Source organism: Pinus tabuliformis, chromosome 3_2, assembly GCF_031772625.1.
Source record: "Pinus tabuliformis cultivar Carrire ecotype Pingquan chromosome 3_2, CPIR1, whole genome shotgun sequence".
NCBI classification, from domain to species: Eukaryota; Viridiplantae; Streptophyta; class Pinopsida; order Pinales; family Pinaceae; genus Pinus; species Pinus tabuliformis.
This window is the reverse complement of record NC_142302.1, coordinates 1,162,258,818-1,162,270,039: the sequence shown is the minus strand read 5'-3', so window position 1 is coordinate 1,162,270,039 and position 11,222 is coordinate 1,162,258,818.

Genomic DNA, 11,222 nt, shown 5'->3' with positions numbered 1-11,222 from the left:
TTCAGTAAGCTCTTCCTCAGGAGAATTTGTGGACTTCCCTAAGTTTGTACCTTCCCCTTATCACCATGTTTATCAAATAAGTGTAATTTTCAATTCATCCATAATTAATCATTATTTTAATAAGAAAACCACAACTGACAATATATTGTAGTAAATGAGAATCATAACATATAATAGGCATTGCTTACAAGTTGGGTAAAATTGAATACATATCGTCCCCATATTAGAAATATTTGTATGTAATCAATGAACAACTCTTTCCTTGTAGCTATTGATTTAATCACACATATGAATACACGGTTTCCTTCACGCACCTCGAATATGCAATTGGGTTTCTTATTTGTGGTCACGGCTCATGTGTTATTTATAAACCTTGCAATATTACCTATTGTTTTTGGTCTTCCATCAATATACATACTCGTGTCTTTATTTTGATCATTGTCTTTTAGTTGTATATAATTTGCGGCCACTCCATATCTTCGCATACTTTTGCTATATTAGACTAGTCGTACCCAATCATTGTCGTTGTAACAGGGTCTGACATACTCCATGAATTCAATTAATCCTATGTAACACACCGTTATGCCATCCATGGAAAATAGCCTCAAACAATGTAATGATTATGGGGCAATGTGGTATATACTTTTATTGACATAAAATCAATGTTTATTTCACGAAGATACTTAGGTTCCCATTGTTTCACTAGATATTTGTACCTCGAGGGCACCTCAATTTCATCTATGCTCTCATTATCATAAGAACATGATCCCCCTTTAGTGAGAACAAATTCCATGCGTCTATGGAATTTTCTTTTAATATTTTCACCTCTAATTGATCTTCCCCTACTAGATGATGTAGGAGATGTTTGGTCGATTTATTCTATCCTACTTGAACTCTGGTCACTTGACAAAGATAGATCTGACAAATACCTGTTTGGTTGAAAATCCAATAAAATTCAATCAAATGAGAGAAAATATTAGCAAGTGTCATAAGGGATGTTGAAAACTCAACATAATATGATAGTATTTAATCTTCCATTGCAAAAAAAAATACCCACTTACTTCAATATGTTGAAGAATGTAACTAGTTGTGATGGAATAAAAATAAATGTTTTTAGATATCGAGGATGTTGAGATTATATGACTTGTGAAGGCCACAAGGGCATATTAGGGGAATCCTTTCAAATGTCTATAAATTAGAGTGAGGAGAAGCCTCATTCTCACCAACCCAAGTGCAATTCATCATAAGTGGAGAGCATTTGAAGTAGTCACAACCTAAAGGAGTCTTGTCAAGCGAAGTAGGAGGTAGTTTTGGGTTTGTTTTGTCTCTATTCCAAATTTCTGCTCCCAATCCTGATATCTCTCTTTGGAAATAGCTTCTATAGGAGAAATATAGACACATCGAAATACACTGACTGGGGATTTTTTATGCAATAGTAGTAAAGAAAACTCAGCACAAACAGACTTATGACTACTAGTAGGTGTTGTAACTAAAATATTATTATATGCGTTATAAACCACTGAAAATACTTGAGTTTGAATAGGATTGAAGTTTCTAAACTGTTGATATAGTGCTTTGTATGAAAATTTTACTAATACAGAAACAATAATTTCATATGAAGCCAAAAGTTCCCTATCTTTCATTCATATGAAGCCAAAAGTTCCCTAAGTTTGTATGACAACCCAGTTGGAAAAACACAAAGGGAAAATTGTTCTTTTGGAGGTTAGGGAAAGCAACAAAGAGAAGTTGGAGGAGGAGGAAGGCATAACCAAGAAACTTTAGGATAAATACAACTTCAGTTGGTTCTTTTGGACATGACCAAGTAGCAAACATGGAAGAGGACATCATTGAGAAACATATGCAACTGGCTAGGACTAGACAGTATGATCACAAACCCCTCTTTTTACTATTAACACAAAAACTATCCATATTTGTTGAAAAAAGAAATTTTATTAATGTTTGGTAATGGAATCAAACCCATTGAACCTCACATTGAGAAGATAGTGGTTGCGGTGTTTATAAACTTCCATAAATATGTAAGAAAAACAAGAACTTGTGCCCATTCCTCCTACATTCCTTGCACTATACCTTGTGGGAAAGACTAAAACCTAAAAAATAAACATTTGTTTATGAGAAAAAAAGAATTCCTGAGGAAGCATGCACATGACTTTATCCCCCTCATTACCATACAAAATTTAGTCTAAAAAAATGAATTCCCTTAATTGGCTAATCACTAAACCTACATGGAACTATCATTTAAGGATAATAATTAAGGGATATACACGGGCTGAAAAGTTTCTTAGGGAATATTTCTAGGAATATTATATGTTTCCCACCCAAGTGTTCCAACCAACTTAAACATGAAATGGAAACCCATTCAACAAGAGAGAAAAAATCATATTTGGCCTAGTGTTATCTCCAAATATGAAGCCAAAATTTCCCTATCTTTTGTTCGTATGAAGCCAAAAGTTCCCTAACTTCAGTTGGTTCTTTTGGACATGACCAAGCAATAGACATGGAAGAGGACATCATTGAGAAACATATGCAACTGGCCAGGACTGGACAGTATGATCACAAACCCCTCTTTTTACTATTAACACAAAACTATCCATATTTGTTTAAAAATAAAATTTATTAAGTCTACTAAGGTTTGCACAGAGTGTAATGACGTTAAGGTTTGTGTAGTGTAATGACATTGTTAAAATTATTAATCTAATTCTAAATCAAAATTTATTTTATTATTAGACACTCTAGTATTTGATTCATTGGATATTCACCATAGGTTTTTTATTTTTATTTTAATTAGATGATTCCACAATATTCCCTTTAGATTTGTAGGGGCATGACTAAGCTTGTATGAAATCAACACCACTTGAAGCACTAGGGTACACATAATCAATGATGAGCCTTGACTTCTCTACGTAAGTGCCATGGTGTGGTCATTTTTAAGGTAAGAGAAAGTAACATAATCCTTCATGTCTAACTAAAAATGTAAACAAACCTGAAATATATGACAACCATTTTTGTTAGTCATTGAAATTGTTTTGCATATGTTGGCAATTTATTCTTCTAGTCTTAAGCCTTGAGGGTTAGCTCAATTGGTCGATTCCTCGTCCCATTGTTAAAGCACCTTTTCTATTGAGATGTCATGGGTTCAATTCTCTCGACATTATCAAGGTTAGGCTTCGTGGTTGAAGTAATCCCTTCCAATGAATCTGCTTAGAATAAATATATTGTGGGCATAGCAATTACCAATCTTTGGGGTCCATGAACAACATAGAATATATATCGATATATATATATATATATACCCTTACTTTATATATATATATATATATATATATATATATATATATATATATAGATATATATATATATATATATATATATATACTCTTACTTCTAGCCTTTTTGTCCAATGGAAAACACTATTTCCCATCTCTATCAGTGAGGAAAATTGATTAGATTTTTTATTTTAAAGTTAGAATACCATTGTTTTGTTTATGTGTATAAATATATAAAAGTGACACCACACAAATTGATATGTATGACTGAAATTATTGTTCGAAGAAACTATTAATTGGCTAAGGTTCCCTTGTAGTTGGCCTACATAGCTTCAACTTTGACTTTTCTTATGGAAATTGAACCAAACTACAACCACAAACTCTAGCCATTTTATTCAAATTTATTTTTAGTTTACCTTAAGTAAATAAATAGATAATTTTTACTTTTCCCGAGGAGAAAGGTAATGCACATATCTTCATTTTGTTGTTTCGATAAATTTAGTGACTGGATGCAACTTTATGGATTTAAGTGAGATAAAAAATACATGTTCTTTGATATTAAGAATTTTGGTTTTATCTTCATTATATAAAATAAATATTTAATTGGTATATTGTTATATATTATTTAAATTAACACTTTAATATTTATATGTTATTCCAATTGTGAAATGTGGAGGTGGGGAAATATATTTATAATATGAGGTGGTTAAAACATGAAGAATAAATAAATAAAAAATATTGGATATTATAGATTTTTTTTTTCATAGCACTACCTAGCAGTATGGCTATGTGCTTTGACCCTACATAGACCACATGGGTAAGAAAATAACTACTCTATCTAATATGATTATTCGGATTGAATTCTTGAAAGCTACCCATTGACCTCTATGATGTGACTATGGTTAGGTATATGTACACCAAATATGGGTATAACTTTATCTTTTCTTTGTCAACTGAATTTTTGGAGGCAACAAGAATGAATTTATGGGAACATTTTCTAGCCCTAATAACAAAGACAAAATCACATTACATAGTGCAAAAGTGAGATTAGTTGGAGGGCATTCAATCCCTATGCAAAAGGATCTAAGGGCTAATTTAATAGTCATCTAAATTATGACCCTTCGGGAAACCAAATCGAATACTTTTGGTACCTCCATTAGCCCTTAATCAGTATATCAATGTCACAGATCTATTGTAGAAAAGTGAGATCATAAGGAGCACCTTTTTTTTTTAAATATGAAAGGCTTTTCAAGTAGCCCTCAGGAGGCCACACTCATGTTAAAATAGGAAACTAGGTCCAATTTCCACTTTGGAAGTAACATCCCTGGTGAGCATTTCGTGTAATAAAAGTTAATAAAGGAAAGCTAATAACCACATTTGATGGGACACTTGTTCCAAGCTGAATGTTGGGAAACAAATCCTAGTGTGGGTATTCAGTTGATTTATTATGGCTAAGGAAATTGGCAAAGGAAATGGATAAGGCTTTGGAAAGGCAAAGTGGAATTAATTGGCATTTATTTATGAAAATAATGGAAATTAGGAGAAAAGGAAGGTGAAAGGTCACAGGTTGCATGTGAGGAGGACAATGGAAAATAATGGAAAATGAATAAAATAGAGGCCTTATAATAAAAAGGCTTATGAGGATTAGTACAAGGACTTTTGTCAGTTCAATTTTGGAGTTCTCTCTGTCTATTCTCTCTCTCTCATACTCTTGGACACTTAGATTTTTCTTGGGGCACTCTTCGAGAGTATGGAATGATTGGAGTCTTGGAGCAAGAAGTAAAAGGAAGAGAAGGAAATCATAAGAGGACATCGAGATCAACATCTACAACGGGTCTCACTTGCAAGTTCCAGTTGTATGTATGTTTTCGTCATTGGTTTTGGAATGCATGGCATATGCATGTGGTTTATTTGTCATGATCTATCACTGGCATGGAGGATTTGTTGGATTGATAGTGGATTTGCCTAGCCTTTCCATTTCCAGGATAGTCATGGTGTTGTGGGTTTATTGATTTGTTTTCTTAGTTGGTTCTCATGTTTCCTTTAGCTTGGGTTGAGTTACTAGTTCCTGGAGCCTTTGTTGGGAAGACACTCTAGAGCCTTGTAACAACTTGGGTTGATTTATTAGTCATGGAGCCTTGGTTGTAAAAACACTCTGGAGCCCTTGGTTGGTTGAGTTACTAGTCCTGGAGCCTTAGTTATACAAATGCTCTAGAGCCCGTAAGTTGTTGTGGGTTGAGTTACTAGTCCTCAATCCTTGGTTGGAACAAACACTCTGGAGCCCTAGAAGGCTTGGGTAGAGACCAATTTTGTTATAGACATATTTGGGCACTGTATCCCCAATCACATATGTCAATAATCCAAGGGCTCTCAAACCCCTAAAAGTGTTGTTTCATACCCTAAAGGATCAAAGTCAACTGATTACATCATTTCCCATAAGTTCTCCCTGAAAAACTGCTCAGAATTGGTCAAAACTGGACCATACAGACTGCTCCATGCTGAGGGTGCGATGCATCTCACTTGCTACACACAAAGGGTGTGATGCATATTGAAAATCCCTTCTATAGGGTGCAATGAGTGAGAGCAGACAAATGGCAGAGGTAATTTTCTAGGTGGAAACTTAGAGAATCTTCTAGAAACTGCTCATATGACACTTGCCTCTCTGAATTTGCCCAGGGATGAGTAAGAGATCATGAAATCTCCAAGTGGAACCAAGAACTATTAGTGAAATGACACTAATCAAAATCCCAGAAACTGACTCACTCCCCTACAAATATCCATATATGGATCCCTCATCCTAGAGATCTAGAGGCTGGAATTTTGCAAGTTGTAAGGAAATGCTATTGGTTTCTCTTTGAGACATTGTATTGTTGGGTGATCTAGCTGTTCGTGAGGTGAAGAGGGCTTTCATGTTGGGAGGATGATGTTGGATTAGACAGCTGGGTTTTAATCCTCTCTTCTACTACTTCTATCAATAAAGTTATTTGAGTTTTCCTCCATATACTTGTATATTTCTGAATCTTGTATTCGTGTATGCATTTGTATGGTTAATGTACATCTGATTCTACATTGTTTATGGTTATAGATCTCTATGCTTTGATGGTATTTTGCTGCTTTGACTCTATAGGTGTTTTTTTAAGCGGGACAAGTGAGAAAGGAGTGGCGAAGCTCTATCAAAGGATAGAGGAAACAAGCAAGGAGCCAAGCAAAAGACTGAGGTTGGTACTCTCTGCTTCTCTCTCATCTATCTCTCATAAAGGAAAATACAAGTTACTTTGAATTGTTTGTTTCTAAGATAGCTACCCGTCTTAATGGGACTAGCAGCTTTGAATGGACACTAGTTTTCCCGGAAACAAAATGGCGACTTCGTTGGGGAGCGAATAGTTTGTTTATTTGTTACTGTTGTTTGCTTTATAAACTACAGACGGAGCCTGAAGTTAAGCCAGCTAGCCTTCGAACTGCTTTTGCTATGCAACTGCAAAGTAGATCAACGCTGCTTCAATCAATCTCTGGGTTGGTTTATGAACTGAACATCTGACTTGAAAACATCCTAAGTGCCCTAGTGGTAGCTCAATAACCTCATTAGATCAGCCCCTATACTTTGTGTTTACTGTCTATCATAAGCTCAGCCTAAATCCCTGAACTTAGCTACAAACTGTGGGTGAAAACCAAGCTCAGTCTCGTCCCTGGACCATTGCACTATCTCTCATTGGCAGTCTGGATGCATCGCACCTCTCATGTGCTGCAGGTGAGATGCATCCCTGCTTTCCTTAAGGACAGGTGCGATGATTGAATGAGACTGTTTCTACCTCCAGATGTTGGTTTTTCTTCATTGTTTTCAGCTCTATTCAGTAGCTTTGCTGTCTATGATCAGTACATCACTGTTGAATCCTTCTTCCTTCACATTATTCAACCTCCATTGATAAAGAATTGTGAATGTTTTTAATGTATTGTTCATCATTTACAGTCCTCCCTTGCAAACATTATCTTAATAAAACTGTCGTCTTTTGATTCGAAAGTGTCGCAACTGTCGTTTTCAGTCAAGAAAAAGAGTGTCGTAAAGTATTCCTCTTTTAGATAGTCGATTACACTTTTGCCATTATATTTGATTTGAATTATCAATTCTTTGAAGTGTTGAAAACAATTTTCCATTCGAAAGAGAAAGTGTCATCTTAGTCTTCCTTTCGTTTTTTGAAAAGAAATTGTTAAAGTGTCGCTTCAAAGAAAAGTAGTTCAGATTTGTACTTAGTTTTCTTTTTGTCATTCTCACATTAAGGGAATTGAAAAACAAATACATGCATGTGCATTTGCATTTAGACTGCATGCGGAAATTGATTTAGGAAAAGTGCATTTAGTGTGTGCTCTCTGCTCTATGTTGAAAGAATCATATTTTTCTTTCCTTAGTAGCTAGGATTTTCATTGCTAAAAGAAAATAAACAATTGTTTATCATTTTAGATTGCATATTTAGGAGTTTTACATCTACATCATGCAGTGAACCTTGAAAGGAAAACTTCTTAAGAAAGATCAACTATAAAATAAGCCTTAATGAACATAAAAATGCTTTAGAACCTAACACACAACATCTAGAAGTCTAGGCTAGAGACGTATTCCGGCGTTGTAAAGCTTGGTAACTATCATTTTCATCGTAGGTTGGGTGATTCCTCCTCTTTGATACGACAAGTACCAGTATGAACTTGTACTCACACATACCATCGAGTATATACTGGGAGACCATAATAGGCTGATATCCTTTATCCTTAGGAAGCCGTGTCTGTGGCCCTATCGATCACAATGCACTGAACACAACATTCGGGAAGATTGACTGTTGTACGTAAAGTCCTCGGTAATTTCTCTATAATTTACCACCGAGGTGTATATTGCAGTTTTGCGATTGGTTTGGTAATCCCTCTGTCTAGATTTCCAGAGTAGTCACTTTCATTCCTTTTCAGACTCCTTAAAAGAAAAGGTCCATATGAGCACTTGTCACTTCAGGCTCACTAAAAATTGAAGGCGACTAGAGCCATCTTTAGCTTTTTCTCGACTCTTAAAAATTGAAAAAGCAAGTTGTGTTAAAGCATCATAAAATTTATTTTATTCGAAACAACATTATTGTTCCCTCGTTGGTCTTAGGTTGAGAAAATGGAGTCCACCAATCAAGGATTTCCCCTTGGGGGGAATCCTAGTCCTTTCTCCTCTTGGGGAGATATTTGTGCTACACACATAGCTACATTGTCACTTCCAGGACTCACAATTGGCCTGCCAATATTGCTATTCTCGACCTCTATCGTTCAAAACAACATAAATCCTCAGCAATCAAATCAACAACCAGATGATACTGAAGTTTCTCCCCCACCTTCCACTTCGTTTGTTTCTCCCTCTCCTTCTTCTTCTTCGCTTGGTGAAACTAGTAACACTAAAAACCAAGTAACTGAGAAGAAGAAGAAAGGGAAGGAGAAGAAGAAGAAGAAACCAACAGTGAAAGGGGGCAACCATGCATCGTCTGGTGAAAATCCACACACTGCACCATCCAAACCCAAATCTCCGTGTGTCATTTGCAAAGGAGACCACTATCATCGAGATTGTCCCTGCATCCTGCGGATCTTGAGAGACTAGTCTCCCTGCTTGCACAATCCGGTGTCTTCAACCTCTATTGATCATGTTGAGAGTACACCATCAACTAGTGAAAATGAAGTCAATGGGAAAAAAGGAAGATCTAAGTTTCCTTGTAGGCTGTGTGAAGGTGATAATTCCCTCCACCGTTTCCATTTCCTAGACGAAGCTAAAAGAGTCTTGGATAACCGTCCTGCTTCACTGCAACGACTTCCTCTTGGATACAAGAAACTCTTACCAAGTCCATCGCTAGTTGAAAATCCGAGTGACACACCTCTGTTGTTGGTCGTGTTATGCCCCTATACCAATAGGTGTCATATATCATGATTGACTTGGTTTAGCTATGAAATATGTTCATACTTTTGCTTGTTGCAAATGTTTTTCATATTTGTGAAGAATAAAAAATTTAAAAATGTAAAGAGGGTATACCCTAAAAGAAAAATCAAAGGGTGAAAAGAACAAAAGATGGTCAAAAAATGAAAGAAAATGAACCCCGACAAAAAGAAAGACCAGGAAAGTGTGCAAGTCTAAATGCCACTACTTTTTACTTTTGTGTAATAAATAATTGTGTGCAGCTTGTCACTTATGCCACAATCCATGAATAGTCAAACAGTTTAAAATTGGCTAGTTCATATTTCAATTTCATGTTGTAGAAATAGAGAATAAAGATCTGACCAAACAGTTTAATCTTGGCAGATAAGTAGATAGGTAGAGTGAATAAAAGGAGCTCAACAGTTTAATCTGAGCCCTTGGATGTAATAAGTCTAGACTTAGATAGACATTGCCATGTAAAAGAAAAGAAAAGTTTGATAAGGGTTTGCCAATCTAAGTGCACCCTAATAAAAAAGTGAAAATGCTAGGGTAAAGTAGGTAGGGTAAGTAGATGATGGTTGCAGAATAAATTTGTAGTGAATGTTAAGTTTAAATTCTTAAATCTTTTAACTTTCATCACTGTGCAAAGGCATTGTTACAGGGAAAAGTGTCTATGTAGAACTGCTAATCCCACTAAGGCTGGTAGCTACCTTAGAAACAAACAAAGTAAAACTACTTTAGTTTTCCTTTATGAAAGATAGATGAGAGAAGAATAAAGGAGACCAACCTCTGTCTTGTGCTTGGTTCCTTGCTCGATTCCTCTCTCTTCTGATAGTCCTTTGCTACTTGCTTTCTCGTATACCCAGCTTCACAGAGTACCTGTAGAATCAAAGCATCATAACACTATACAAGAACATGGATCTATTATCATAAACAATCTAGGATCAGATGTAAATTGACCATACAAATGCATGAAACACAAATTACACAAGAGTATGGAGGAAAACTTGAATAGCTTTATTGATAATCAAGAAAGAGCTAAGAGAGTTACAACCAGTTGTTCTGACCCAGCATCATCCTCTCAGCAAGTAAGCCCTTCTTCACCTCATGAAAAGCTTAGATCACCCAACACTATGATGTTGCCTCAAGAAACCAACAACAATTCCTTACAAGATGCAAAATTCCAGCCTCTGGATCTTTGGGATGAGGGATCCATATATAGATGTCTGCAAGGGAGATGAGTCAGCTTGTGATTTTTGATTAGTGTCTTTCCTCTGATAGTTCTTGCTTCCACTTGGAGATTGATGATCTCTTACTCATCCCTGGTCGAATTCAGAGAGGCAAGTGTCACAGGAGAAGTTTCTGGAAGATTCCATGCTTCTCCACCTCGCGGATTGACACTGCCATTTGTCTCTTCTCGCCCATCGCACCCCATAGAAGGGATTTTTGAAATGAAACACACCCACTGTGTGTATTTAGGTGAGATGCAACGCACTTTGCCTATGGAGCAGGTGAAATGATCTAGTTTTGACCAGTTCTGAGTAGTTTTTCATGGAGAACTTCTGGGAGAGGCTATAATCAGTTGACCTTGTTCATTTAGGGGTTGGAACAACACTTTTAGGGACTTAGGAGCCCTTGGTTTATGGACATTTTATGCTTGGGGTTGCAGTGCCCAAAAATGTCTATAACAGGCATGTATCACATGGAAGGAACATCAACATTCAAAGTCACAATAATTAACCTCCACATTCATTTCCCATAAAATCTTCACTAATTCCATAAGTGCTAAATGTAAATACCATAGCTAGAGGGGCTCAGAGCATTTCTCTGACTTTTGGAGGGACCGGACCCTCGGCCCAATAATTAGAAATGTCTAGAGTACTTAAGTCCCTTTCATCAACATTACCCCCCCATAAGATCACTCATTCCTTTGATAAGACTTTTCCTCTGTAAAATCCTATTTTACTTAGGAAAATTGAAATAAATCTTCATAAAAACCCTTTTATACACTTTAG